At 39.0% G+C, this 27,446-nt stretch overlaps 1 long non-coding RNA gene across 3 annotated transcripts in view; it reads left to right on the forward strand.

Moving 5' to 3' along the window:
- Positions 1 to 27,446, forward strand: part of LOC142829601 (uncharacterized) — a 251,947-nt gene that overhangs the window by 45,189 nt on the left and 179,312 nt on the right. The window contains exons 1-2 of one of the 3 annotated variants that reach the window (XR_012904164.1): positions 5,082 to 5,232; positions 13,940 to 14,028. This is a non-coding gene — a long non-coding RNA (uncharacterized LOC142829601). Of the gene's footprint in view, positions 1 to 5,081; positions 5,233 to 13,939; positions 14,029 to 27,446 lie in introns of those variants that run through there. The other 2 variants (XR_012904165.1, XR_012904162.1) reach the window with 2 other exon arrangements.

The following is a 27,446-nucleotide window of genomic DNA, read 5'->3' on the forward strand; positions in this document are numbered from 1 at the left end:
CTGTGTCTAGACTACATCCCTCTTTCGACAGAGGGATGTAAATTAGACACTTAGAAATTGAAAATTAAGCAGGGATTTAAATATCCCAGACTTCATTTGCATAATTGCATATTGGCATTCTTTTGAAAAAGTGCCATTTCAAAAGTAAAACTGCAGTCTAGACGTAGTTCTTTCGAAAACGGCAGGCTTTTTCGAGAGATCCTGTAAACCTCATTTTTTGAGGAGTACAGGATCTTTTGAAAAAGCCTGCCATTTTCAAAAGAACCGCATCTAGACCGCGGTTTTACTGTAGAAATGGCGCTTTTTCGAAAGACCGCCGTTACGCGATTATGCAAATGAAACATGGGATATTTAAATATCCGCTTCATTTGCAATTTCAAAGTGTCTAATTTACATCCCTCTGCCAAAAGAGGGATGTAGTTTAGACACAGCCATAGAACTTCATAAAGGTACTCTGTTCTCTTTGTAGGAGAACCACATTTTAAAATGCTACTGGAAGGGATTTCCTTTCTGCTGTAGCCTCTTAGTTGGTCAGGAGAGAATTCCTGTAGAGCAAGCACTGCAAACACAGTCAAAGGTTATCCTTAATAACCTCCTTGCAAGACATGGCCTGGGGAACATGCAGTGGTCTTGTTAGGACTTAAGCTGCAGAAGACACTGGTACGGCCAGTCTGGGCACACTAAGGCTATGTCTACAGTACAGAGTTTTTTTCGGAAAAACAACTGTTTTTCCCCAAAAAAATTTCACATACGTCCACACTGCAATTGCATTCTCTCGAAAAATAATCAAAAGAACTAGAGGAGTTTTTCCAACATTGGTAAACTTCTTTCTACAAGGAAGAAACCTTTTTCTGAAAGAGCTCTTTTGGAAAAAGGCGTGTGTGGATGGGGAAGAGGGAGTTCTTTCGAAAGAAGAGGAAAGAGAAAAAAGCACAGGTGCCCTGGTGACCACTCTGTCCATAGTAATCACAGCTTAAATGCGAGAGAGCATCCATTCAGTGTGGACGCTATCTTTTGAAAAAGCAGATCACTTTTTCTATGCACTTTTTCAGTTTGGAAGCTCTCTTTTGGAAGTTTTTTCGGAAGATCTCTTCCAGAAAAACTTCTTCTGAAAGAAGCCTGCAGTCTAGACATAGCTTAAGTGGCATGGTCCTTGAAGCAGCATTAATGGTCCTGCATGCTCTGTATTTTCTCCTTCTGAAAGGTGAGAGTGTTAACAAAACTATTGGCTGCTGTGGCTGGTGAGAGGCATAAAGAGATTCATGAAGGGAGAGTACAGTAGATATCCATGTGTATCTGTACTTTTACTGGCCCTGGGCCCAAATACTGCCTGTTCCACTCTCCTGCTGGTTCTCTGGAATAGGAAGTTAGAATGCATCGACTTCACAGCTCTGAACATTGATAATGGCTTTTTCCTCTTCCACGTGTTTTTGTGCAGGAGAACCACATATACAAATACTTAAAGAGTAAAAAGGTAACAGAGAAGAAAAGGGTATTTTAGCTGAATACTCTTAGAAGGATTATCCCTTAAGCCTTCCACTTCCCTAGCCCTTCTCATGTGAACTGAGAATGCCAATATCCAAAGTTAGGATGCAAACAATTTGACGTTTATTGGGTTTCGCTTCCAGCAAGCATGAATACAGTTTCCTTTCCTTTCCTTTCCTTTCCTTTCCTTTCCTTTCCTTTCCTTTCCTTTCCTTTCCTTTCTTTCCCTGTCCCCTTGTTTTTTCCCTACAGAGATTTAACTAACCAATCCTAACATATTGTAACATGATTATTTAACCAATTATATATATCCCACAATCTTAATTGGTTTACAACCAGCAAAATTAATTATATGGGAGACAGAAACAATCAAAGAACCAGACAGAAAACCAATAGAGAGATGGGGAGTGGGTCCTTGCCAGACAGAAAGCTATCAATCTAAGTTTTAATTACTAATTTGGAATGTACTTTCCTTGCTGGTTTGGAATGTTTGTAATTTACCTTTCATACTCGTTTGGTTTTGCTCTTATATAGGCCTTTTCAGGCAGGCCTGAATATCTACATCCTAACAAATCCTAAGAGTGCAAAGAACAATAAGTTGAAGTTAATAAAGGGCAAATTCAACTTGACCATTAAGAAATAGTTTTAGATGGCATGGACAGTTAGACGAAGGAAGATATTTTTCTAACAAGGTACTATGGCAAACTCAATAGAAGTCAAGATTAGAGTTAGGGTTGTTAAAATTCATTTAATTAAGTAACTTTTGGGAGGTGTGCATGGTCAGTCAGCTTTTAAGCTGGCTCTCCATGCTCACCTGCTCCTGCCTGTCCCCCCATGCTGAAGGGGGGGACGGATGGACAAGTGGCTCCCCAGGAGCCGGTGCGCATGAGAAGTCGGCTTTTAAGCCAGCTGCCTGCACATACTGGGGGCCTGCACGTAACTGATGAGCTCAGGCTCATCGATTAACTGTATATACAGTTACACTGAATGGTATATGGAAAGTACATGCTAGAGCCCTTTATCCTTGATGCTGGGATTGGATTATATAGCCTAAGTGATAGCTGTTAGTTTTTATGAGCTTTGGAGAGTTCACAGCTTAATTTAAATGAATTTCATAAACAGGGTCATGTTTAAATCCCATTAGAAGAGCCGGCCTTGGTAAGATTTTCACATTTCATTGTGAATTACATTTTGCTAAAAGTATCACGGCCTTTCCATTTTAGAAATGAAGTGACCAAGTTCAATCAAAAGTCTGTCAATACTAAATCATTGTCACTGTTTGAATTACATTTTGTGTAAAATATTTTCTAACCTTTATGTTTGGGCTTGCCTATGTATAAGAGAATATTACAACACTGCAAGGGCATGAAAGGAGCCAATGAATAATGAAAGCATATTATGAAATGGCACTCTACTCTTTCCACAGCATAGCACTAATAACTTTTAGAACTGCTTGGTGTAAGACTGCACATGGAGTGTAGCTGATACATGCCAGCTAATTTTGCTTTTAGTCTCCTGTACATCCTGACAGATCTAAGGTTTCTCAGTAATCAAAATGTCTTTCCTGTAAGTTTGTAACTTGCGTCTGGAAAGATTAATTTTGTCTGTTTTGGAGAAGGAGAACATCTCAGGGCAATATTTAACAGTGTTTCCTGATTTAGAGACATGTTTGGCATTGAAAGAACATCTTCTGGCACAGTATAACTCATGAGCATTAGTGAAGAGGAAGATTGCTAAGGGTCAGTGGGAGGACTCCACACATTTTTGCTAGCAGTTTAAGGGCCTGCTGTCATTGAAACCAAAGACAAAAGTTCCATTGACTTCTAAGAGAGCAGGACCTATCAGAAGATGATCAAATGTTGGCATTTTTTAGTTCCTCTTTGCATTTAAGATGGTGACAGAAATTGCTGCAGTAATTTCAGAAAATGTTTGTTCCCACAAAGCTAATGCATCTTTTAAGACAGAATTAAATTATTTGAAAATTAACTCTAGGGGAATATTCATCATGTTGTAACGGAGATCTTTTTGGACTAGCTTTTGCATTTTTGCAGATATATCATCTTGTCTTTTCACTCCTCACAATCTCTTTATGGTTAAGGATGGTGGATAGCCTCCCAAATGAAGTTGCATACATTATTTAATATTGAGACTAGGGCAAGACTGAAATACCTGTTTTGCCCAGAGGTAGCCACCAAAACACCCCAAGGCAATGGAGTAATTTTGAAAAAGTATAATTCAGATGTTAAATACCCAAAAAGGAGGGGAAGACTAGAAATGCACTAAGTATCTCCTCAGCATTAGGGATGGAAAATCCAGTTTAATTGGTTAACCCGTTAAACATATTGTCTGCAGCAGCTCCCCCTGCCCCTTGGGGCTGGAATTGCCCCCACTCCACAGCAGGGGGGGAGCTGCTCCAGCCTTCAGTTAACCAGTTAAACATTCACAGCTGTAATCAGCATTCAGCACTACAAACCAGCATTAGTGGGAAAGAGGGAAGACATGTATAAGAGAAGAAAATATTTGGTATCTTAGCTAAGCAGAAGGAGACAGGATGGGAGAGCTTACAGGTCTTTTTATGAGAGTATCATTCCAAGGGTCTAATTTATTTTCTGTGTTCTGGTTATCTTACTGGAAGTCACCAACCACCAGATTTAAACAGAATGGTACGGTTATGGCTCTACAGGGCCAGTACTACTTTCCTTAACTGTAGCTACTTGGTGGCACTGTCACTATCTAATAAACTGATGCTACTATAGTTCACACTTTAATAGTCTCTTAGAATTAATCAGCTAAGAAATTGTGAAGTAATGTGTACTTTGCCTAGATTAGCAGTACTATATATTCACATGTATTTTGCATGCCTGTGGGAGTTTTTTTGTTACAAGATTTGGGGTTATTTTGTACATGTAATCAGACCTTTATTTTAGGTGAAGAAAATAACACAACAAAAAAGAACAAGAGTAATGTCTCTATGAGAGTGGTGTTCATTTCCTCTGTACAAACCGTAGCAACTCTGAGAACAAAATGGCTATTTAAAATCTGCACATAGAGAATGTTTTTAGAAATTAAAGGTGCAATATTCAGACAATACACAGCATTGCTGTTTCATATTTCTACCCCCAATGATCATCTTATAGTACTCTCTATAATAATCCTCTTCCTCGTCTATAACCATCCCACCCACGTTTCATCTATGAGTCACAATACATTCCTCATCCTTCTCTAGTGGGTGGCAGATTTGGTGAGATGGAATTAGATTCCAGGCTGATTGAATTTCTGGAGCATGTCTGGTTGATAACTTTGCAGTAACTCTTGGTCTTTTACTAGTGATGAATCAAACATGCAAGGGCTCAGAGTTTTGGATTAGTATCCAAAGAATTAAATACCTAATTAAAATCCTAAACAAATCCCTGCTCTTCTGGAGGGTAGCTTTGCCTTTGCTCCAACACATGGCCCTTTAACAATCTCCTCTTTCTTATTATGTCCCTATCTGAAGGGCTGTACAAACCATACACTGCCACTAATTTAAAAGGCAGAGTAGATAACTCAGTAGTTATTGCTAATTGGGTGAATATCCAACAGCTGGGGTGAGAGTCCACTGCAAACCAGGTAGAAGGAGGCTTCCAAGGCATTTGTGGGGATTCTGCCTCAGCTGCAAACTGGCAAGAAGTAGTGAAAGGATTTAGAACCTGCAGGAAGAAAGTACTGTTAGCAGTTGCTCTGTGAGAGACCTGGAAACAGATGCAGGTAGGAAGGGATTTAGGAAACCAACTGTGAGTCTGAAGAAGCAGATATTAGCTGATTAACAGAGAGCCCCTTGTCTGGAACCCAGAGAAGAGATGGTACCCATGTTCCACTCCTTGTTACCAGGAAAAGTGACTAGGGTGTCATAAAAAAAGAAGATTGAGCCTGGAGGCAGAACAGCCTGAGTTAAAGTGAGAGAATAGAGTTAGGGTGGTCCTAGTAGGGTAGGTCAAAATGCAGCCTAATTACCAATTATGCTTTTATTTTTCTTTAACTCTGTATGTGGTTAATTTAATAATCCATTTTATTTCTTTCACCCTTTATCCCTGTGTCATTTCTATACTTATTCCAGTTAAGTGGCAGCAGGGGAAAAAATAGTGCTGGCTGTAAGATCCTGCAATTATAAAAAGTAAAAGGGTTAGTAGATCTAGTCCAAGAGTTCCTGCTTGCCTTGAGCATAGCTAATGAATAAGAAAGTAGTATTCATTAAAGTAGTATTCATTTTTGTATTACTGTATCTAAATGAAAATATTTTTATCAAAGTTTTTTCTGCTATAGTATATTTCACTGAATTGTGAAATAGAGATTTTAAGATCTTGTACCTTAGGAAAAAATGCAAAAATCTTATTAATACTTTTCATATCTTTCTGTATATCAGTGCATTTTATAGACTAATGATATGTCTAAGTAGAGAAAAAGGCACAAAAGTTAAAAGTTATTAAAATTCTCTCATCATCTGTGGCAGAGCCAGAAATAGAAGGCAGATTTCTTGACTCCAGTTCCTATGACCTATCTATTTGATCATGCAGTCTCCCTTTCCTTGTATTGCTTTATCATCCTAAGACCTGAGGATTTTGTGGGGTTTTAATTTGTGGAGTTTGCTATATATTTTTCCCTCCCAAAGGCATAACTTGTCTCCAACTCCCTAAGTTAGGCCCTTAACACCAAAATTTCCTTCCTGAGCTCACTGGTAGCATGGCTCTACGGGAATCTTCTAAAAAGCTTGGTGACCCTGAGAACCTTCCTTGTTGGTATTAACTCATCCATAAAATTATTGTAGAATTGAGAACTGTGCCACAGAGAATGGCCATCACTCTGATTTGCCCTTTCCTCATTGTAATTGAGGGGTGGGGAAGCTCCAGCACACTGGCTGCATGTGGTTCATCACCCTTAGCCACTGGTGGGCTGCTGTAACACAGTTTGTTTACCTGTTTGCCTGTAGGCACAGCCACTGTTATCTGTGGCCACTGGAATCTAGGAGTGGCCATGCCTTTGTGTGGTGAGTGGTTTGAAGTTAGTTTCTATAAGTCCCAATATTCCTTTGGTAAGTGTGCATTAGTCAGATATAATGGGTTTTCCTTGTTTGTGCATCTTGGGGAGAATGTTGAAGGTCCCTGGCATGTGTTTTGTAGAGGATGATTTTGTAGAGTTTCACTTGGACATGTTTGGGAATGGATTTGATCAGGTCCTTACATTCCTGGGTAAACTTGTGTGTAGGGTCTTGTTTGCCTTCTTTAAGGAGGCCAAACAACAACTATTCAGCACCGCATACTATAAAGTAGTCATAGTTGGAGCAGCCTTTGTCTGCTGATTTGATCACTATCTGGTGGTTTAGATTTCAGAGACTGTAACTGTCCTCTCAGCAGTGGAGAGATTGTGGTGGATATGATGTTTGCTAAGGCCTTTCAGTCAACATTTTTTCCTGCAGCAATCAACATAATTATTAAGAGTGTGGTTTCATCTTCTCTGTGGTGTCTAGCCAAATGATTCTTATTTTCTTATGAGCCTTGATGGGAGAAAACCTTTGTGAGGAGTGGTGTCATCCTTGTAAAATAATTTTTTTTGAGGTGGAGTCAGTGGGCAGACAGAGTCTGGCAATGTTTAGTGTTTCCCTTTCCTGCTGTAAGATTACATACACTGCCTCCTTTCTTTTTTTCAGAAGCTAGAATCAATATTGATTTAATACTCTGAATGTCTGCATGTGATTTCTGACAATTAACATGTTTCATGGTGTTCAGGCTAGCTTTTGGGGGGGTTGTTTTTGTTGTAGGTCAGACAAAATAAATGGAAACCACCCTTCTTATCCCTACCTCTTTCTCATTAAGGACTGAGAAAATATAATCTGATATGAAAATGCAATTGCACTTTCTTTTAAAATGCTCCCTGTATTCAAAATGGTTATAATGCTCAGAGCTTCGTGAATAACTAATTTTTTTCTGTTATGTTGATCATATTGGAAAAATCAATTTTTTATTTAATATCTTGCTCTATTTTCAAGCTTTTTTTTACTTTTATTTTTAAATAGAATTGTATCTCCCTAAACGGTCATTTGTATTGAAATGTTTCATTTTGAAAATATGAAAAATATGTGTTTTTGAACTTAAGTTCTATGCAAGTGTGAATAACGTGTTAATCTGCATTTTTTGTAAATAACTGAAGAATTTTGCCCAGCTCTAATCAATTTTATGCATCTTTCTGAGACTGAGTTTAATACGCTTTTTCCTAGTCCCTTATAAATGTTACTACTGTTTTAGATCCTAGTGAGCAGTTAAAACTCTCACTGCTGTCAATGAGAGTTGTAATATAAGACTAAGCATGCAGAGCCTCATCCTGACTGGTACCGAGCATCGTTGATTTCCTTGGGAACTGAGGGGGGAGGTAGCCTCTTCTGGGATTTGGATTATGGTGAGCATTTTTTTACTAACTCAACTATGAAATTAAAGAAATGACAGGGTTAAGGAAGTGTCCTGCTCATTAGAGAGAAAACACAAGTTTTAGTGCAACTTGAGGGTGAAGGGGCCTTGACTGGATCCATCTAATAACCCAGTTTGAGCTTAAACTGAACTGCAAGCTAGATATCTGTAAAATCCTCTCTTGTTCCTTATAAAATCTAGAACTGAACTTGCACCCAAACCTCTCATACGTATGGAGGGAGAGGAGGAAAGGAGGGGAAATCTGCAACATCTTGAGTGTCCAGACTAAGCATAAACACTGCATTTGTAGTAGAGGGCTGCTAGTAGCCTTCAGCCTTCCCATTGTTTTGTAGTGTAGTGTTGGGAAAACTCAATTTGTAGATAGTAAAAAAGGTTTGGATAAGCCCCCAAAATATTTGTATTCTTTATTCCCTCAATTACTTTCCCATTTACAAGGGCTGGCTGAAAAATAGTGAGTTGTTTTGTTGCAGATTTGTCAACCAGTTCTACCATTATCCCATCTCCTGCACCTGTATAGATGGACTCCCTCCACATGAAGATTGTCTGTTACAATCTCTCTTGCCAAGCTTCTCTCTATTCAGATAGCTTCCTTACACACACACACACACACACACACACACACACACACACCTTCAGTACAGCTGCTTCAGGGGTTAGCCAAGTTAGTCTGTTAGAGGAAAAAAACAACAAATGGTCTGGTGGCACTTTATAGACTAACGAAACATGTAGATGGTATCATGAGCTTTCGTGGGCACATCCCACTTCTTCAGATGACTGGAGTTATGAGTTGGGGATATGAAAACTCAAAATAAATAAAGGGGAAGGGGAGGAGGGGGAAGGGGAGACAGAGCATCATTAAGTATCTGGAGAATGTGTACTTAAACCTAAGCAGATAAAAATCAGTCAATAGATAGATACCTAAAACAGGGAAGGATACCACTTAGGGAGCTGTTAGCACCTTCAGTGGTTATTAAGGAGGTAGAGTCCCCACCAGCCGATATCACGATTGAGTCTATTAGCATGTGAATTGAATTTGTGGATGAACTGGGATTCCAGGGCTTCTCTGCGTATTGTCTTGTAGAGCTGGTTTGTGACAAGACAGATACTTGCAGGTCTGTCAGACTGTGGTTAGGTAAGCTGAAATGCTCACCAACAGGTTTCTGTATATTCCCTTTATGTATATCTGATTTGTGTCCATTGATTCTTTCCCGCAGAGACTGTCCAGTTTGTCCAATATATATATATATATATATATATATATATATATATATATAGTAGTGGGGCACTGCTGGCATTTACTGGCACAGATCAAATTACTGGATGTACAGTCAAATGACCCTTTGATTTTTGTGGCTTATGTTGTTTGTTCCAGTGATGAATTTGCCAGTGTAGATATGTGGGCAGAGTTGGCATCTTTTTTTGGTTGCAGGGCTGGGTTCCTGGAGGCTTATGATGTGGTTGTGTGGCATCGTTATCAGAAAGCCCCCTAACCTGAAACGTATTCTGTTTGTAAACAAGAATAGGTTTTTCTCCTAAGGCCTCTGAGAATGAGGGATCATTTTCCAAGATGGGTTGTAGATTGTGTATAATGCGTTGGAGGGGTCTGAGTTGTGGACTGTAGGTAAAAACAAGAGGCGTTCTGTTGTTTTCTCTTTTGGGTCTGTCTTGAAGTAGTTCATGTCTGGGTATTTGTTTGGCTCTGCCAATTTGTTTTTTCACTTCCTCAGGGGGGTATTTCAGTTTTAGGAATGCTCTGTAAAGATCCTGCAGGTGACTGTGGGGTCGGAGCAATTCCGGTTGTATCGTAGGGCTTGGCTGTATACAATCGACTGAAAAATGTGTCTGGGATGGAACCTTCATGCTTCCAGCTAAGTGTAGTGGTTGGTAGGTTTCCGATATAGGGTGGTGGAAATTTGTCCATTATTTAACTGTACTGTAGTGTCCAGGAAGTGGATTTCTCTTGTAGACTGGCCCAGGCTGAGGTTGATAGTAGGGTGGAAGTTCTTGAAATCCTTGTGGAAATCTTCAAGTCTCTTTACTGTGGGTCCATATGATGATGTCATCGATGTAGCATAAGTAAAGTAGAGGTTTTAGGGGCAAGAACTGAAGAAACGTAGTTCAAGGTCAGCCATAAAGATGTTGGCATATTGTGGTGCCATGCGAGTGCCCATGGCTGTGCTGCTGATTTGGAGATAGAAATTGTTTCTGAATTGGAAGTAGTTGAGGGTGAGGACAAAGTCGCAGAGCTTTGTAATCAGGTGTACAGTGTTGTTATTGGGGATGGTGTTCCTGATAAGCCATTCCAGATTTTGTCAGTGCTACTGACTACCAATGCTATGCAACTTAAAATGGAATAACTCTGTTAAAATTGTACTTGCATCTTAAAGTGATCCATTTTATTATCTCATGAGAAAAATCTCAATTAAATGTATATCTAGAAAGCAGTGTATCGACTCTCACATTAGTCACAATTTTATATTTTATCTGTAAAGGTCAGGTTTGTTTGTTTATTTAAAGCCGGTAAATTGATGACCCTCAGGAGGCTGCATTGTCAAAAAGGTGAATCCTAATGTGAAGTGGAGCATGATCAAAAACAGCTAATATGGAAGAATATAATGTGCCTGAATCTGGGAAAACATGATTTATTTAATATTTTGAGATTTAAAAACAAAACTTACCATATGGTACTCAGAAGCACTGTAAAAAAAGGTTTGTCATATCTGTAGGTACATGTTTAAAAAATTGTATAACTACATTGGGGCTTGAATTAATAGTTTTTGAGCCATTGAATGAACCACCACTGGCTGGGAGTGCAAAGTCAGAAACAAAAAATAAGATGTAAGGACTGAAGACAAGCACTCTCGCTGTTGATCACTGAAGAAATAGCAATAGGACTTTAACGTATAGAAATTACACTGAGACACCAATATCAAGAATAGGCAAGAGTATTTAAATGCACCCTTTCTGTTTCCTGATGCAAAATTAGAAGTGCCAGAAGATTCAGATTCTACCTCTATCTGCCAGCTTTATATGAGAACCACATTTTGGAGGGTCATTTTAATCAAAATGAAAGGCACATTCTATTAAGATAGCTTTGCTGACAAATAATTAAGATGAATTACTAGCATATACTTGTCCCAGCTGCCTTGTTGGTGTCAGTTTGTAGCAGGCATGTGAAGTTTATGGTATATGCTTTTCTCTTTAAATGTAATTTGCCACCTAACTCACCATCCTAACTACCTGAAAAGATTTTCATCCTAAACCTGTCACTACATATTTTCACAGACTCCTGACACTTCTACATTTAAAACAGGGTATAAGTAAACGTTAACAGAATGTTGGAGTGAAAGATTTATGTTTCCTGCAGTGAAACAATCAACACTCTTTCAGACAGACAGCCAAAGTCAACTCTTCTCCCTGTTTGGAAGAAGCACTGACATAGGAAAGTGGCACATTAAAACTGGCTCTCTAATTCTATAATATAGGGATTTTATAATTCTAAGGTACACGTAATTCTGAGTGTGCGTGTGTGTGTATGCTTTGGATAACAGTATATAAAAATTCAATTTGGCCTAAATTGTTTGTGTGTGTCTGTTTTTGAGTCTGTGCTTTCCAATCACTAGGTAGAATTTTTTTTAAGTTGATGCATCAGATCCCACAATTTTGATACACATTTTAAAAGTGTGGGCTACTGACACCCATTCACTGGGAAGCACGGAGGGGATAAAGGGAATGCAAATAATGAAGTGTGGTCAGTAAGGCTATGTCTACATTGCAGTGCTATTTTGGGATACCAGAGTATCCCAAAATAGCTATCCTGCATCTTCACAGCAAGCTTGTTGTTTTGAAATATAATGGGCTTGCTATTGCACCATCTCTGTAAACCTCATTTCACGAGGAGTAAGGGACATTTCGAAATAACCGGCTATTCTGAAATTTGGCACTGTGTAGATGTTGCCAAGTTACAAAATAAGCCATTTTGAGATAACATTGAAATAAGAAGCAATGTGAGCTATGCAAATTGTGTATATCTTATTTCGAGCTGTGGTGCACTATAGATGTACCCTAAAAGTATGCCTACATTGGGAAAGAGGATCATAAGTGTCCTTTCTAGAGTTCACATAAGTGCTCCCACCCCCCAATTCACACACCATACAGAGGGGTTCCATTGTTGGACTCAGGGATAGACAGGCTACATAACATCATTTCCTGACAAACTGTCTGGGTACGTCTACACTGGCCCCTTTTTTGAAAGGGGCATGCTAATTTTCAACTTCAGAATAGGGAAATCCGCGGGGGATTTAAATAAAGATGTCCGCCACTTTTTTCTGGCTTGGGGAAAAGCCAGAAAAAAGCGTCTAGACTGGCCCAATCCTCCGTAATAAAGCCCTTTTCTGGAGGATCTCTTATTCCTACTTCAAAGTACTTTCAAGTAGGAATAAGAGATCCTCTGGAAAAGGGCTTTATTCCGGAGGATCGCGCCAGTCTAGACGCTTTTTTCCGGCTTTTCCCCAAGCCGGGAAGAAAGTGGCGGACATGTTTATTTAAATCCGCGGGGGATATTTAAATCCCCCGCGGATTTCCCTATGGTGACTTACCTGCTTTGCATGACTTTTCCGGAATTTGGGGCCACTGTAGACGTGGCCTCTCAGTCTTAACTTATCGATACCCAAGTTATCTACTGCATTGGTATCTCAGGGTACTCCTATCAAATCTTCAAGGCAATTTCTGTGGGAAATACTGTCATTATTAATGTCTGTTGGTTCTTGCTTTTCACTTTCAAAATCAACTTAGGTGTTTCATGGCAGCTTTTGAGGAGAAGTGCCTAGAGAGTCTAGGACTAAAGAGGTCCAGGACTTCTCCATGAAAGCCTGGGCTCACCACAGATGTAATGAAATCTGTAGGATGTATCTGGAGGCCTTGTAGACTGTATGTTTGGAGGACAAGTCCCGTCCCTTCTGATGCTTTGGCAGAGTTCCTCATGTGTCTTCCTTCCATCGTAGCTTGCTTTTCCATGGTGTACTCTTGAACCTTATTGCTTTACTACTTTACCTATCTGTAAATAAACAAGGAAGCTAGTTCTAGCATCGAAGAACTGCTGAATGCTAATTCTAGCTCTAATATCAACTGTATACATTTAGACTAGTCATTTCCTATCTGTAAAGTAGGGACAATAAGAACACTTTTGTGCATTTCCACTTATGGGATGATTCCCCCTGTGCCAAAGCAACACATACTGGAAAAATAACTTTTTTTTTCTTTACCTGCTTCCCAAGGCTGTTGTGGTGATTCCTTGTTTAGAGCCCCATTCTTTCCTACATTGCACTTTCCTTCAAGCCATACCCACTTCCCACAGTGGTCCATTTCAGGACATGGGATTGTGCACAGAAGATTCCAATACGTATGTTGTTGTATGGCTGCCATTGGAAGTGCCCTTAGGAGTGTGAAAGTTCCTCCCTACAGAGGAGGAATGCACTCTAATGCCACAAGGCAGAACCTGTGCATACAGATTCCACCTTTTAATAAAGAGTTTAGGAAAAGTGATTTTTTTTTTTTTTTTTTTTTTTTTACATGCTGGTTAAGAGATCATTCAACTACAATGCCTATTTCAGTCATGGTTCAGTTTATCTGCCTTCATGCACTGTTGATCTAATCCCTATATGACTATAAAAATACATATTGAATGCTAATGCTGATCATCATCATACTTGGCTATTCTATATGTATCATCAATAATTATACATTCTTGTGATAGGATGTTTTATTTATTAAGGGTATTCCGTAATGGACCTCCATTATTTGAATGTGAAGAGCAAGTAAATTAAGGTGCTTAGTTTGTAGCAGATGTTGTAGCTATAGTTACTGCTTCATAGGTTATTGCAGATTATTATAAGCTTCTATGATTGGAACTGCTATAGATAAGCATGCAATAATATTTTCACTGTCATGATGATCATTGGCTAAGATAGGAACTTAATGTTCTGGTTTTTGTTCAGGGTAGAGAAAAAAACAAGGAGAGGGAAATGAAGAAAAACAAACCAACCAGAGTGCTATGTGTCATGCAGTGATATGCTATTAAAAAGTGGTAAGTAACAAATACCTTGCCTGTCTTAAAACTGCATGTTACGTCAGTGATGACACAGTGTTATACCAATAAAAGCAAGCAGGATCTTATGAGGGGGATAAGGCAAAAAGCCCCATTTATTGTAAAGATGATAATAAAAAATAAAGAAAAGATAGAAGCAAACAACGTTGTTTAACTACTTAACCCTTATACATATAAACATTCATTCATCCATTCATTCAGGTTCTGTGTATTTGTTATAGTTACCAGCCTGGAAGTTGCTTGTGACAGAATACTGGCCAGGTATTCTGTACACGAGTGATGGTAGTGGGGAGCGAAGTCCTGATCAGATGCGCATCTGAAGCTCCTGGTAGGCTGGCAGCAGAACCTTGGACTCTGATTCCATAGTTTTTTAGTCCAGTTCTTATAGGAATTTCTTCCTATGCCAGTCTATGGAAATTGCTGCATCATGCTGATGTCTTCAGGGTGGCTGCCAGGTGCTCGGTCAGTGATCTCATCGGGTGGACCTCCAGTACTTGGTTTTCTCCACTTGACACCTTTTGGTTGCACTGGCACCTGACGCCTTCTTCAGCCCTTTGTTGCTGTATTCTCAGGCTGGCACCTCTCAGAACCATTCATTCATCATCCAAGCACTCTCTCTCTTACATACATTCCCTAATTAATGTTTCCCATACAGTATTTCGTATAATAACAACTTTACTTATTCAAGAGTTATAGTTACAAAAAAGTCACACGTTTCTGGATGGCATTTCTTGAAACATTCTCTGTCTGTGTGCTGAGTTAGTTACAGTTGCTTTGAAGAGAACAGGCGTCAATTATGTAATAATGCCCTTACTCAATTACAGGACTTTGCTCCCACAGCAGAGTTAGTGGCTTGACAATGCATTGTTACAATGTATCTCTGCAATGTCAATTTCAAGCAGCCCCTTGCACAAGCTTGAGCATTCTCTGGGACACAGAGCGGGGGGGGGGAGGAGAAAGCTATTTCTGGCTACATAGTCCTAATATTATATTCCTAACAAATTATATTCTAGAGGGCCAATAATTATAAATCTAAACATTTAACAATCTTAACAAATAATAATAATAAATTAATAATACTGATAATAATAATAAATCTAAACACTTTAAGTTGTGGGGAACAAATTATGGGGAGTCACTTCCATTTGGGGGAATCATTTTCAATACATTAATATGTTATCCCTACACAGACACTACTGAGGGGATGTAGTGCTAAAGAGAAATCTGTTAATTTTATTTGCAACAGACAGCGGAAAGCATGCTCGTTCAAGATACTTGTATCATTTTTAAATCAAGGCCATCTTTTTCTCACTGGTAAACGTGAAATGTTTTTAAAGGCCAGACTTAGCATAAAATCTATTGGTTGCTATGGAGACCACTTACCACACAGGACTGCACTCTGTGTTCAACTCTGTGATTTTCTCTATTCAAAGGTTCAGCATTGTCAAAAAACAAATTACTTTTTCAGTTGTTTATCTCAAAGTTCATTATGGAAAAGGCAATAAATAATAAGCGATTTTATTCATGTGTGCGGATAGGAGCAATATGTGAAGTCACTTGGGCGCTATTCCTTAAAATTCACTATTTTAGAATAATTAGAACAAAATTGGCTATTGTTAGGAAATAAAATGGGTTTTGATCTTTTTTGTGTATATGAAAATGAAGCAAAGTGGATACTTGGAAGCCTGAGCCCAACAAAATTACATAGTAATAAAGCTTTTCACACCTACACAGCACTTAGTAACAAAGCTCTGAAATAGGAAGAGAGATTAAGTCCTGATAGACTAAAACTTTGTACCTGAGAAGCATTACTTCTCTTTATGAAAGGAGATGTGAGGTCAGGCCCTAGTGCTCCTTGAATTATTCATATGATCTTTTGCATCATATATCCTTAGGCTTGAAGGTGGTAAGCTTGTCATTAGTAGAAGCACACATCTAACTGGCTACAACTCCTCATTGAAAACCTGTACATCTGCTGCTACTCAAGCAGTTACATAATTATATTAAATATTTTCTACCAAGACCCCCAATACCACCCCACAGGAGGCTTAATCCAGTGAAGTGCTGCTGAGTATCTCCCTTTTAATTTAATTAGGAGTTGATGTTCTGGACCTTCAAGGAAGTAGTCAAGCACTCAATGCTACTTAAGCTCAGACTAAGAATGAACATTTATAGACATAGCAGGGGAAGCCTCTAGGATTACCTAAGGGTATTTCAACTGTAAATTGGTGTCAGCAAGTTCTTGCTCAATTTTCTGTAACATTTTGCTTAATTTAGAAATGTCTGAGCACATTCATTTTTCAATACATATTTAAGTTTCACTCATGTCACTACTTTGGTGCATTCTGGACAATAGTAAGTCAAATTTAGAGCTGTTGTAAGTGGGCATAACTACAGTGATGCCAATGGAGCTGCATCTACTTACAATGGCAAAACGCCCATAAAATTCAGTGGGTCCCCAGGACCTGGCTTGTTCAATGATACAGACATTTTTAAGACAATTGGAAAAATGGGGGAAATGTACTGACAGTATCTGATACTTTAAATGATTTGTGAATAGTCATTTTAAAAAAATCTCTTTGGGTCTGTGGGTGATAAGCAAATTATAGTGTATTTACAAATCAAATTTGTTGGAAAATTTTTTGCCTACAACAAGTTGCTTGCAAGATCATACTTGCATAGTCAAATCATTCTTACAGTTTAGGGCACTGATGATTAACATTTTGCAAACATGCAATTAAGAAAAATGAAAAATGAAGGCATAATTTCATTGAAGCTATTGTCTGTCTCTTCAAAAATTAATATGCAATAGACTTCCTCGTTTGCTGCTCTGTATGTTTTAGTAGAATATGTACTGTTCCACATTGCATGCAAAGTAACTCCAAAAGAAAGATCTTGTAAAAAGGAGTGAGCCTGTTTAAACAATCCAATGGAGGCTAGTTAGGCAAAACTAACGGATGAAGGTGGTATGCTTGCAGTAATAGAAAATGGTGTTTCACTCAAAATAACAAGAGCAAATCCTTCTCTACAGGGTTCCATTGAAACAATAATGGGACATTTTATCAAAACAAATTTTGCAGTTTTTTTTCTGCTGTAAGATTATTGCCTGAGTGCTTTTTTCACTACTTGTGTGTGGGGGTTGGTTCCTGTGGGTCTTCTACACAGTGCATTGGGAACATACTTTTCTTGCTGTACTCTGTCTAGAGTTTAATAAAATGCTATAAGATATTAAGTGAAAGCAGAATTTAGCCCATCATGTAGTAAGTGTCCTTAAGCAGTTTTGAGCTGACAGGGAATATATTCTATCCCTTTCAACAAACTAGAATAACATAAGTAACATGGTACTATAAAAATTAACTGATTTTTAAAACTTACTTTTTAAAGTGAATAAAAAAGGTACCAGACATAAGTCTCTTTCATGCTTTTGATACTTTTATCCACAGAAATAGGGACAGCAAGGATCATTCAAGCTTCCTCTAGGAAATCTTGCCAGTTTATCTCAACCTTGTCCTAGAGGAATCACCTCTAGTGGAGCAATTATAGACTCCATGTTATTTTACGTCTTTCTCAAGCTTGCCCACTAGAGTCAAGTGACCTTAATAGGGTTCCATAGGATGTAGGTCAGGACAGAATTTTTGCCTATGAAGTAAAAAATATTTAGAGGCAATAAATTTGAGATGTAGGCAGACTTTAGAAAAGAAATGGGATTTTTGCATAAATTAAAGGCATCTGAACTACCAATAACACAACTAGTAGTTAAATCATGGGGGAATTCTGAATTATACAGAAAAGTATCACAAGCATAATTTGGCAAGGAGGAGTATAGTGTTCCATAGCCAGTCCAGTCGTGAAGTAGGCCAGTTAGCCTTGTGTAACAGTAATTGGTGTTTGGCATATAACCAAGTGTTGTCTATCACTTCTGTAGCAAGCATGAAGTAAAAAACATGATTTCCTACAATTGGCATAAGAGATTTGCATGCCAAGTGCATTTGATTATCATTAAAATAATATAATTTAAGAACTAAATCAATAATATAAAGTGGGCTATAGACTCTGTTTAGCATTCTTCGACAGATGCCACTCATTGAGAGGTGAAGTTTCACAACACTTCTTCTCACTTGTTGAGATATAAGTAAATAATGGCTCTCATCCTTTAGAGCAAGTAGAAAATGTATTTCGTAATTAATGTGCACTATAAACAGAAGATTACATTTTCAAAAGTAATCTCTGAAACTGCATGAATAATACAGACGTGTACATTTGTTCATCCCAAGCTCTGATTAGTCAAATGTTCTCAACTACTTTGTATTCTTAGCACTCATGTTTGCAAAGAGGTACACAGACAATTTTATGGCAGATTTGGCCCAAAGACCCAATGAAAGGTAATGAAAGCAGGGAGCTCAGACTTAGGAGAAGAAAAAGTACTTTGAAGTGCTTTTCACTGACTCTTCTGAGCAGTCCTCCTGGAGTAAGACTAGTGGACTCCCGAGTAAGCAGCCTCCATCTGACTAGGAGAACATGGAATTGGCAGGTGGGAATAAAATGGAAAAATAGAAGCTACAAACAGCTAAGAAAATTATTCTTAGGGAAAATAAAGCACTAGATTGTTGTCAAGAGTTCCATTTGGAAGCTATTCATTGTATTCAACACTTGTATAACATAAACTGGATAAAAAGGAGCAAAGTATATCTAGAAATGTCAAAACATTGTTCTTACGTCTTTATCTGAAAACAATTCACTGCTGTATTAAATCAATACTGCGCAACAGCAAAAGGTTTTTCTTTTTTAGTTTAAATCCTTTGTTATTCCCAATGCTTTGCAATCAAAACTTACTAGTACCTATTGACTTACTACTGCTTGTGCTTGCCACCAAGTATTAATAGTTGCAAAAGTACAATTTGTGGACATTAATATGGGTGCTGGAAATAGGAGTGCTAGAGATGTTGAAGCATCCACAGATTTGAAGTGATTTCCATCTTATATAAGGTTTACAGTTTGGTTCAGTGGTTCTCATCAGTGCATCCCACTATAGAATCATAGAATAATAGGACTGGGAGGGACCTCGAGAGGTCATCGAGTCCAGCCCCCCGCCCTCAAGGCAGGATCAAGCTCAGTCTACACCATCCCTGACAGATGTCTATCTAACCTGTTCTTAAATATCTCCAGAGAGGGAGATTCCACCACCTCCCTTGGCAATTTATTCCAATATTTGACCACCCTGACAGTTAGGAATTTTTTCCTAATGTCCAATCTAAACCTCCCCTGCTGCACTTTAAGCCCATTACTCCTTGTCCTGTCCTCAGAAACCAAGAGGAAGGAGAAAATTTGTTCCTCTTGGTGCATCCCACTATAGAATTATACAAATTGTTCTAACACCTCTTGTAGTTAGTAGTTTCAGAGCTATTGGAAACTATGAAGCATCAATATCTAGAGCAGGGGTGGGCAATAATTTCTGATAAGAGGCCATTCCAAAATTTTGGTAGATGGTCAAGGGTTGTACTTTTCTATGAAAGGAGTGAGGAGTCCAGGGAGGAGGTTGGTTGCAGAAGGGAACTCGGGGTAGGGAATGAGGTAGAGGAAAGGGAGCTGGGTCTGAGAGAGTGTTTGGGTGAAGGAGGGAGTTTGCAGCACACAAAGAATCCCCTTACCCCCAGCACAAGAGAGGCAGATGGAGCAGCCATCTACTCTCAGCCCTGGATCTGTTCCTTGACTTTGGGTCTAGTGGGATGGGCCAGATCCAGTCCCTGGGCTGTATCTTGCCCAGCCTGATCTAGATACTGTGGTGGCATTTTATGATACTTTCATTTTTAAAAATACTGAAGATAATACACAGATGCTGTTAGATCAAATCCTTAAGTCTTATTCCAGTTCTCCTGTTCCTACCTGGGTGGAACTTTTACCAACATGAATAGAATTTTTCTGAAATAAAAAAATCAAGTAAGGATGTCATGATGTGGCATTCAGTTTGAAACTTTATTTGTATCTTCAGCCGTAAGTAAGGCTATGATTTACTCATGGGCATTTTTAGTAAAAGTCATGGATAGGACACAGGTGAGAAACAAAATCATGGCTCATGACCTGTCCGTTACTTCTACCATAAATCCCCAACTAAATCTTGGGGGAGAAGCCCTCGGGTGCCTGTGGCACCAGTGTGGGGGGCAGCCCTAGGAGGAGAAGGGGGGGTTAGCAGTGTGGGGGGAAGCCCTAGGAGGAGAAGGGGGGGTTAGCAGCCCTAGGAGGAGAAGGGGGGGGGTTAGCTGTGGCTGCTCCTGCTGCCCTCCGGATTTGCCACCCAGACCGCTGCTCAGGCAGTCCCTGGGGCCAGCTGCCCGAGACCTCCAGAGTAGTAGCCAGTGTGGCTGGCCCTAGGGCTGAAGCCATTCCTGCAGCTGCAGTTGGTGCAGTTGACTTTAGAGCCACCTGAGCAGCTGCCTGCAGAGTTTCTCCTGCAAGGGCCAGTGTGGCTTTCTCCTTGGTCCCTTTCCACACAATCTCTGCTTCAGAATCCCATTTCTACAGGGTTCCCTCTCCATTAGAATTATTAGACACACATCCTTTACTGGCTGGGGTCACACACAGGCTGTATCTACACTGGCGCGATCTTGCGCAAAAGCGGCCGCTCTTGTGCAAAAACTTGCTGCCTGTCTACACTGGCCACGTCTTCTTGCACAAGTAAACTGACGTTCTAATGTATGAAATCAAGGCTTCTTGTGCCAGAACTCTGATGCTTCTGCTCAGCAATAAGCCCTTTTGTGCAACTGTTCTTGTGCAAGAGGCCAGTGTAGACAGGCAACATGAATTTCTTGTGCAAGAAAGCCCTATGGTTAAAATGGCCATCAGAGCTTTCTTGCACAAGAGAGCGTCTACACTGGCAAGGATACTCTTATGCAAAAGCACGTGCCAGTGTAGATGCTCTCTTGTGCAACTACTTTAACGCAAGAGTTCTTGCGTTAAAGAGTTTTTGCGCAAGATCATGCCTGTGTAGATGTAGCCATGGAGTATCATACACTTAAGGACTTTAGAAGCGTCCTTATAAACAAACCTTTTAGAACACTGAGCAGCCTGCAATGCCTCCAATTCCACCCTTCATCAAAAACCAAAACAACAGGATCATGACTAACATCATCACTTGAGGACATTTGGGATGAAAGCTCTCTGAACCTCCTCCTGACATCTTTTCTTCTCACGCAGTGGAACACCTATAGCCCTGCTACATATGGTGTTGTGTGTTCACATGGAGCAGAGCCTCTGGGAAGTAAGATGGTATTATCTGAACATCACATTGTCTTGTGTTTGTCTTGTTCCAAGAGGCAATTTAAGTTTTAGACGGAGCACTTCATGTAACAAAATGGAAGAAAAGTAACACAATAGGATATTTTTTTAAATGGGAACAAGTTGACTTTATTTTGAGACATTTATCTTTGCTTTTTTCAATGTGCTTGCTAAATGACAGGGTAAACCTGAAACTTTTTTTATCCACATTCAACTTTGCTGGTTAATTTGACTCCTGTGAGCTGTAATTGTTCAGACTATTTCACTTCAAGAACAATAGCTTACCAACGATCTGAACTTTTACATGCATTCTCAGGATCGAGCTTGAGAACTCCAGAAGACTCAGGGAGGATTTAACCAGATTAACCACTGGCACCTTTCTGTCCACACTAAACAGCACTGGAAAAACCTTATGACAAAATAATAAATGTAATAAGTCTGTGGCTACTCAAGAATGTCACCATTTCTATAAACCATTGCCACTTGAAATTTGGAGTCTCCGACTGATCGAGTAGGACTTATGATGCACAGTTGGGCAACTTTGATTCCATCCAGTAGAGGGCAGTGTAGCACATAACATGATGTGGTTAATTACAATGTACTGGTTTTTGTAATGTGAGAGATTTTCTTATTCCACATCTCTATGCTTTTAAAATAAAAGCTTGTCAGGTTTCTAAATGTCTTCTCAATATTAGCAAGTTGCCTCAATCTGAATACTTCATTCCAAGTGTTATCCCACCAGCATGGAGAGGAACTATTTCCTCTCTGCTTTGTGGTATCTATATTTGTGCAGCCACATAAAACACATTGGCTCTCTTTGCTGGTGAATAAGAATCAGCAAAATAAACAGATGGGTTGTCTCAGATAGAATGGAAGTAGTGTGCTAGCCACGACAGTTCAAATCTCTGCTCCAGTATGTTTGTAACTTGAGCACTGGATGACCTTGAAACTTGTAAGCCAAGTAGTACCACTATCTACAGCAGAGAAGAGTTATACAAGCAAGCATAGTCTAGAGCCAGTGTTAATAGGATTTAATAGTTTAAAATTCCTGTACCTTTTTGTTTTGTTTTTTGTAGACAAAAGAGAGACTTGGCCCATGGACTCTCTCCTCCATCTATTCCTGCTGCACAGAGTATTTTTGCTCTGTCAATCTCTCTATGAATATAATTAATAGTTTCCAGAGACCATGTACTTAATAGTTCTTCAGTTGTGCCATAGCTTTCTAATGTGCAATGCTTTAGTGTAATAGTAATTTCAATTGACTGTTAAAACAGAGCATCATGCATTCAAATCTCTACTGTATTCCTGAAAAAATACTTAATATGAAACCCCAGAAATCACTGTTGACTTAAATGAAAACTTATTGCCACAGAGTACCAAAAGATAGCCCTGTGTAGCAGTAATTACTGAAGTGGAGGACATTGACTTCAAAGGCCCTCTGTTTTTTTTTTTTCCTAAAGAAGCAACGTTTGCTTATATATGGAAATATTTCACTTATAGTCTCTCCAGGTCAGTTCACATACCTTTGCTTGTAAAAGCAGTAAGCTTTCCCTTCCTTCCTCCAGAGAGACCAAGGCAGAAGAAAAGCCCATATGTATAAGACTTTATTGCACTCATCTCCATTAAAAACAATTGCGAGGATGGAGGAATACTTCAAACAGCTGTAAATCCTCCCACTGACATTCTCTCTCCTTTTAGAAGTTTGAGTATATCCCTACATCTAAGCCCCTGTCAGCAATGCCAAAAAATCAATATCCTTAGAAAAGCGAAGCAAAACAAATACTGTACCTAAGAAACAAATACTGTTTTTATCCTTAATTTATATAAATAAGAGCCTTTTCTTTCTTAGTTTGGAATTATATGGCTGTGCACCTGGCCTTTAAAATCATAGACTGAATAGAAACACTGGATTTGTCCTATTATAATAATCTATAACCCACTTCAATTCCTCCCCCCATCTTTTATTTTTCCATGTCCCCCTATGACTCGAGGTGTTAATAGGCCATTTCACCTTGAATGGCCCTTTGAAATATTTATGCTAAATAAAATGTTCCGATTGAATTTTGCTGTGATGTACGGATCTGGAAAGAAAGTTCCTGCATGCAGCTTTTTATATAGGCTAGTGTTCCTGAAGATGTGTGCATCCTACCCTTTCCCCGAGTAGCCCATGCTGATGTCAGTGAAACCACCCTGGTGATTTGCCAGTGCTTTCAGTACCACGGAGAAGTAGCTCTTTCTATTGATGTACTCCATCACAAGATGATCTGGGGCCAGAATTAAGATACGTGTGCCATCTATTGCCACACCACAGTTAGGGAATCCTATTGCTGCAAAGCCATCCACTACTTCCTACATATTGTCAGGAGTCACAGTCCTTCCAAGGGAAAAGTGATTAATAGCCCAGCACACTTGCATCACTGCAACTCCCATAGTGGATAGGAGGTTGGAATGTCTGTGCATAAGACAGGGAAAATCAGATGAAATTTCTATAATTCATCAAATTGCCTTTCAAAAGTTCACAGCTTGGCTGTAAGTAGCTAGAACTAACTTTCTCAGCTTTTTTGTATCACTTCAATATACAACTGCTTGTTGTGTATAACTGTAGCTATTCCACTTCTTGTTCAACAGTGCTTATTTATGTGTCCCTATTTCACGCAACACAATCTTCCTGGAAGCTTATGGAGATGGGGTCAGGAATGAGTGTCAAATATGTGGCAAGCATGATTTCGTTTCTGCAGAAATTTTGGGTTCTATTAAATAATACTATCAATGAAAGGACTGAGGGGAAAAGAGCTTTTGGTGCTCTCTAAAGCACAGAAAGGGGGGAAAAAGACATTTTCAGCTCACTCTATTAACTTTACATTGGGAAAAAGCATAGATATCATTTGTGCATCTTTCCTTGTCTCTTCATAGTCTGTGATGTATTAGTAGATTACTCTCTCCTGTAATATTGGGAAAAGCAAGGGAAATATAACTCAGGCAGTTGATACATATAGATAGATTCAATTTGCAAGCAGTGCCAAATATTTTAGTGTTCTCAGAACTTCTGTTTTGTCACAGTAAATTCAAAGCTCAGTAAAAGGAGAAAGCTAGCTTTTCTTTTTAATGTCTGATACATTGTGTTTCATCATATCTGTCAACTTATAAAACCATATACAGTGACATAGTGCCTGGCAAAAAGATGTAATATGCAGTATAGGGGATGGGTACTAAGACTGTGATGCTGGAGGTTTTATATTTCAGTAGGATACTTCCATTAGTCTTGTCTTTGGACTTGCAGGCCAAGTGGGTGCACACAGAAGGAATTTGAGTTGTGATGTTTTTCTGCATTTGAACCCACAAGGATTAAGGGATTTGTTGGAATAGTGCCTTAGTTTAAAATTTGGCACTTTTTAGATAGAGCTTATTTTGAAATTTGGCTCTTTCAATTTAGATTCAGAATAAGCTATTCAATTTGCGGAGCAGAAATTTCATAACTTATTCCGACAAAAGGGTGTTGTCTAGATGCACCCTGAGTCAGCGTGGGTCAGATCCTGAATGGTGAAGAGTTTGGGCGTGCCAGATCTAGCAATAAACAGCATAAGGTGGAGGATTTGGTGTTTGTCTGGGCTGAGGCCTTTTGACATAGTTAAACAGCTATCTCCTGTCCCGTACAATTATCTGGTGATCTTTCCAATTGCTGGCTGGCATTGTGCCTATTTCTTTTCTCATTGTATATTTTTCTTTCTGAGACTTTTTGCATTTAGGAGACGTTCAGATGGACTGTTAGTTTAATAATCAGTGGTAGCAATGCAGTGATGTCACTCTAGGTACATGGGATAACTCAGGATCATTAGGGCAAGTTTTGTGAAGATCTGAGAGTGGGGCATTCTCAAAGTATTGCAACTGCACTGAACATGCCTGAGCACTATGCTACATGCTCTTAGAGGTCAAGTTGCCAAAAAAAAGCATATGGAGAGGAGGAGATCAAATCCTAGCGCTACCCATTCCTCACACTGGCCTATAGAGTGGAGCCAAAGCATAATGGAAACAGTTTTCTCTGTCCTATCTAGAGCTGCGTGAATAATAAATGTTTAGCTTTGTTAGCAATGTTTTAATTGCTTGAAACAAAAAGTTTCAAGTAGAACAGAATGTGCTTTTCATGCTAAACCAAAATGTTTATTTTCAGTGGTTCACTGTCAAACTGGAAAGTCATCATTAGTGGGGTACTGCAGGAGTATTATTCAATATTGTTGTTAGTGATTTGCATAAAGGAGCGTATGCTTATAAAATTTGCAGATGATACCAGGGAGGGTGGGTTGCAAGCACTTTGGAAGACAGGATTAGAATTCAAAATGGTCTTGATAAATTGGAAAAATGATCTGAAATTAACAAGAAGAAATTCTGCAAAGATAAATTCAAAGTACTACATTTACAATCAAATGCAGAGCTACCCAAAATGGGAAATAACTGACTGAGAGCTACACAAAAAGAAAGATATAAATAAATCAGAATGAGTCCAGAGGAGAGTAACAAAAATGAAAAAATATTAGAGGAAAGATTACAAAAATTGGGCATGTTTAGTCTTAAAAAGATTGAGGAGGAACCTGATAAGTCTTTTTAAAAGTTAAACACTGGCATAAATGGACAGTTTTCTGTGTCAATCCTCTTAATCTGAAGCAAAGTTAGATATTAGGAAAAAAACTCTTAACTTTCACAAAGATAACTAGTGTATGGAATTGGTTACCAATGGATGTATTCCTATCATTGTAGGTTTTTAAGAATAGATTAGACAAAAAAACTCAGGGATAATCTGATTATACTTGGCTTTAGCTCTGTGTGTGGGTGGAAGTAGGGGACGGATTGTTTGACCTCTCAAGGTTCCTTCCAGTCCTATATTTGGCTCATTATATGATTCTGAGCATTTTTTAATATTTTTTAATTTTTAAAAACAAAATGAAGGGAAATTTCAAAACAAAGCAATTTTGAATTAAAAAAAGTATAAGATTTCAAAAATGTGAAAATGAAATGTGTATGTTTTTGAGTTTTGAAAGTTATTTAGGTTTCTGTGAAATGAACAATTTGACAAAATTGGTATAAATCCACAAATGGGGTGTTGCCAAATCTATTTTAAAAATATATTTTGGTAAAACATATCACCCTCTGTGCAAAGCAACAACATAAATTCCCCAAGTCAACTCTATACGTTTACTGGGCAGTGTGGAGGGAGTGAAAGTGGCCATTTTTTTGCCCAGTTCTACTTTTGTCACTTACACAAAAGGTTTTATCTTTATCTAGTGAAGTACAACTTTTAAATTGCTTTCACTCAATAGGGGGAAATATGCCTTCATTTGCAGTAATACAACTCTGGACTCTTCAGTTTCTAGTATTAACAATATATGTTTGTATTATGGTAGCATCTAGGGTTTAGGGCAGGGGTGGGAAACATGCAGCCCAGGGGCTGGATGTGGCCCCCAGCTTGCCTGAATCCAGCCCCTAAGGCTCAGGGTCCCCTCCACCCCCGACAGCATTAGGAAGCCCACACCCACAGTCTAGTTTCCCCCTCCCCACTGTCCCAGAGCAGGGCTGGAGCACACACAATCTACTAGGCTAGCCCTCCCCCAACCTGTGGGAGAGGTATGTGGGGAGTGTTGAAGTGTCTTTCTCCTTCTCAGTCTGGGGCCACATCAGTGAAGGAAAACTCATCACTTCAAACTATTGTGGTTTTCCCATGAAGCAAGGACTCTTTTGAACTTTAAAATTAGTTACGGTTACAAGGATGTAGGCATTTACAAAACCTTAGTTATACATTGGTTATATTCTATCCTGGAAAAACTAAAGAACTGATCTGAAGTCTGCCCCTAAGATGCTCCTTTTACAATTTTTACTGTTGATTCTTTTATCTGATGTCTGTTTGGGCTGGGTGTGATTATTTCCTTAATGGGATGTTCATGTAGAATTGATCCTATTCACTAAGTTTTATTTCGTGCTGCCACAAATGACTCACTTTCAACTTGAAGTGCCCTCTGGTCCTGTTCATTACTGAGCTTTCTTCATATCTTTTCTTTATGATGCTTAAGAGTGAAAGGAGCGGAGTGCTGCATTTTCATTTATGCTACACACTTTTGCAAGCAACAAGCAGTGCA

Source organism: Pelodiscus sinensis, chromosome 5 (genome assembly GCF_049634645.1).
Source record: "Pelodiscus sinensis isolate JC-2024 chromosome 5, ASM4963464v1, whole genome shotgun sequence".
NCBI classification, from domain to species: Eukaryota; Metazoa; Chordata; order Testudines; family Trionychidae; genus Pelodiscus; species Pelodiscus sinensis.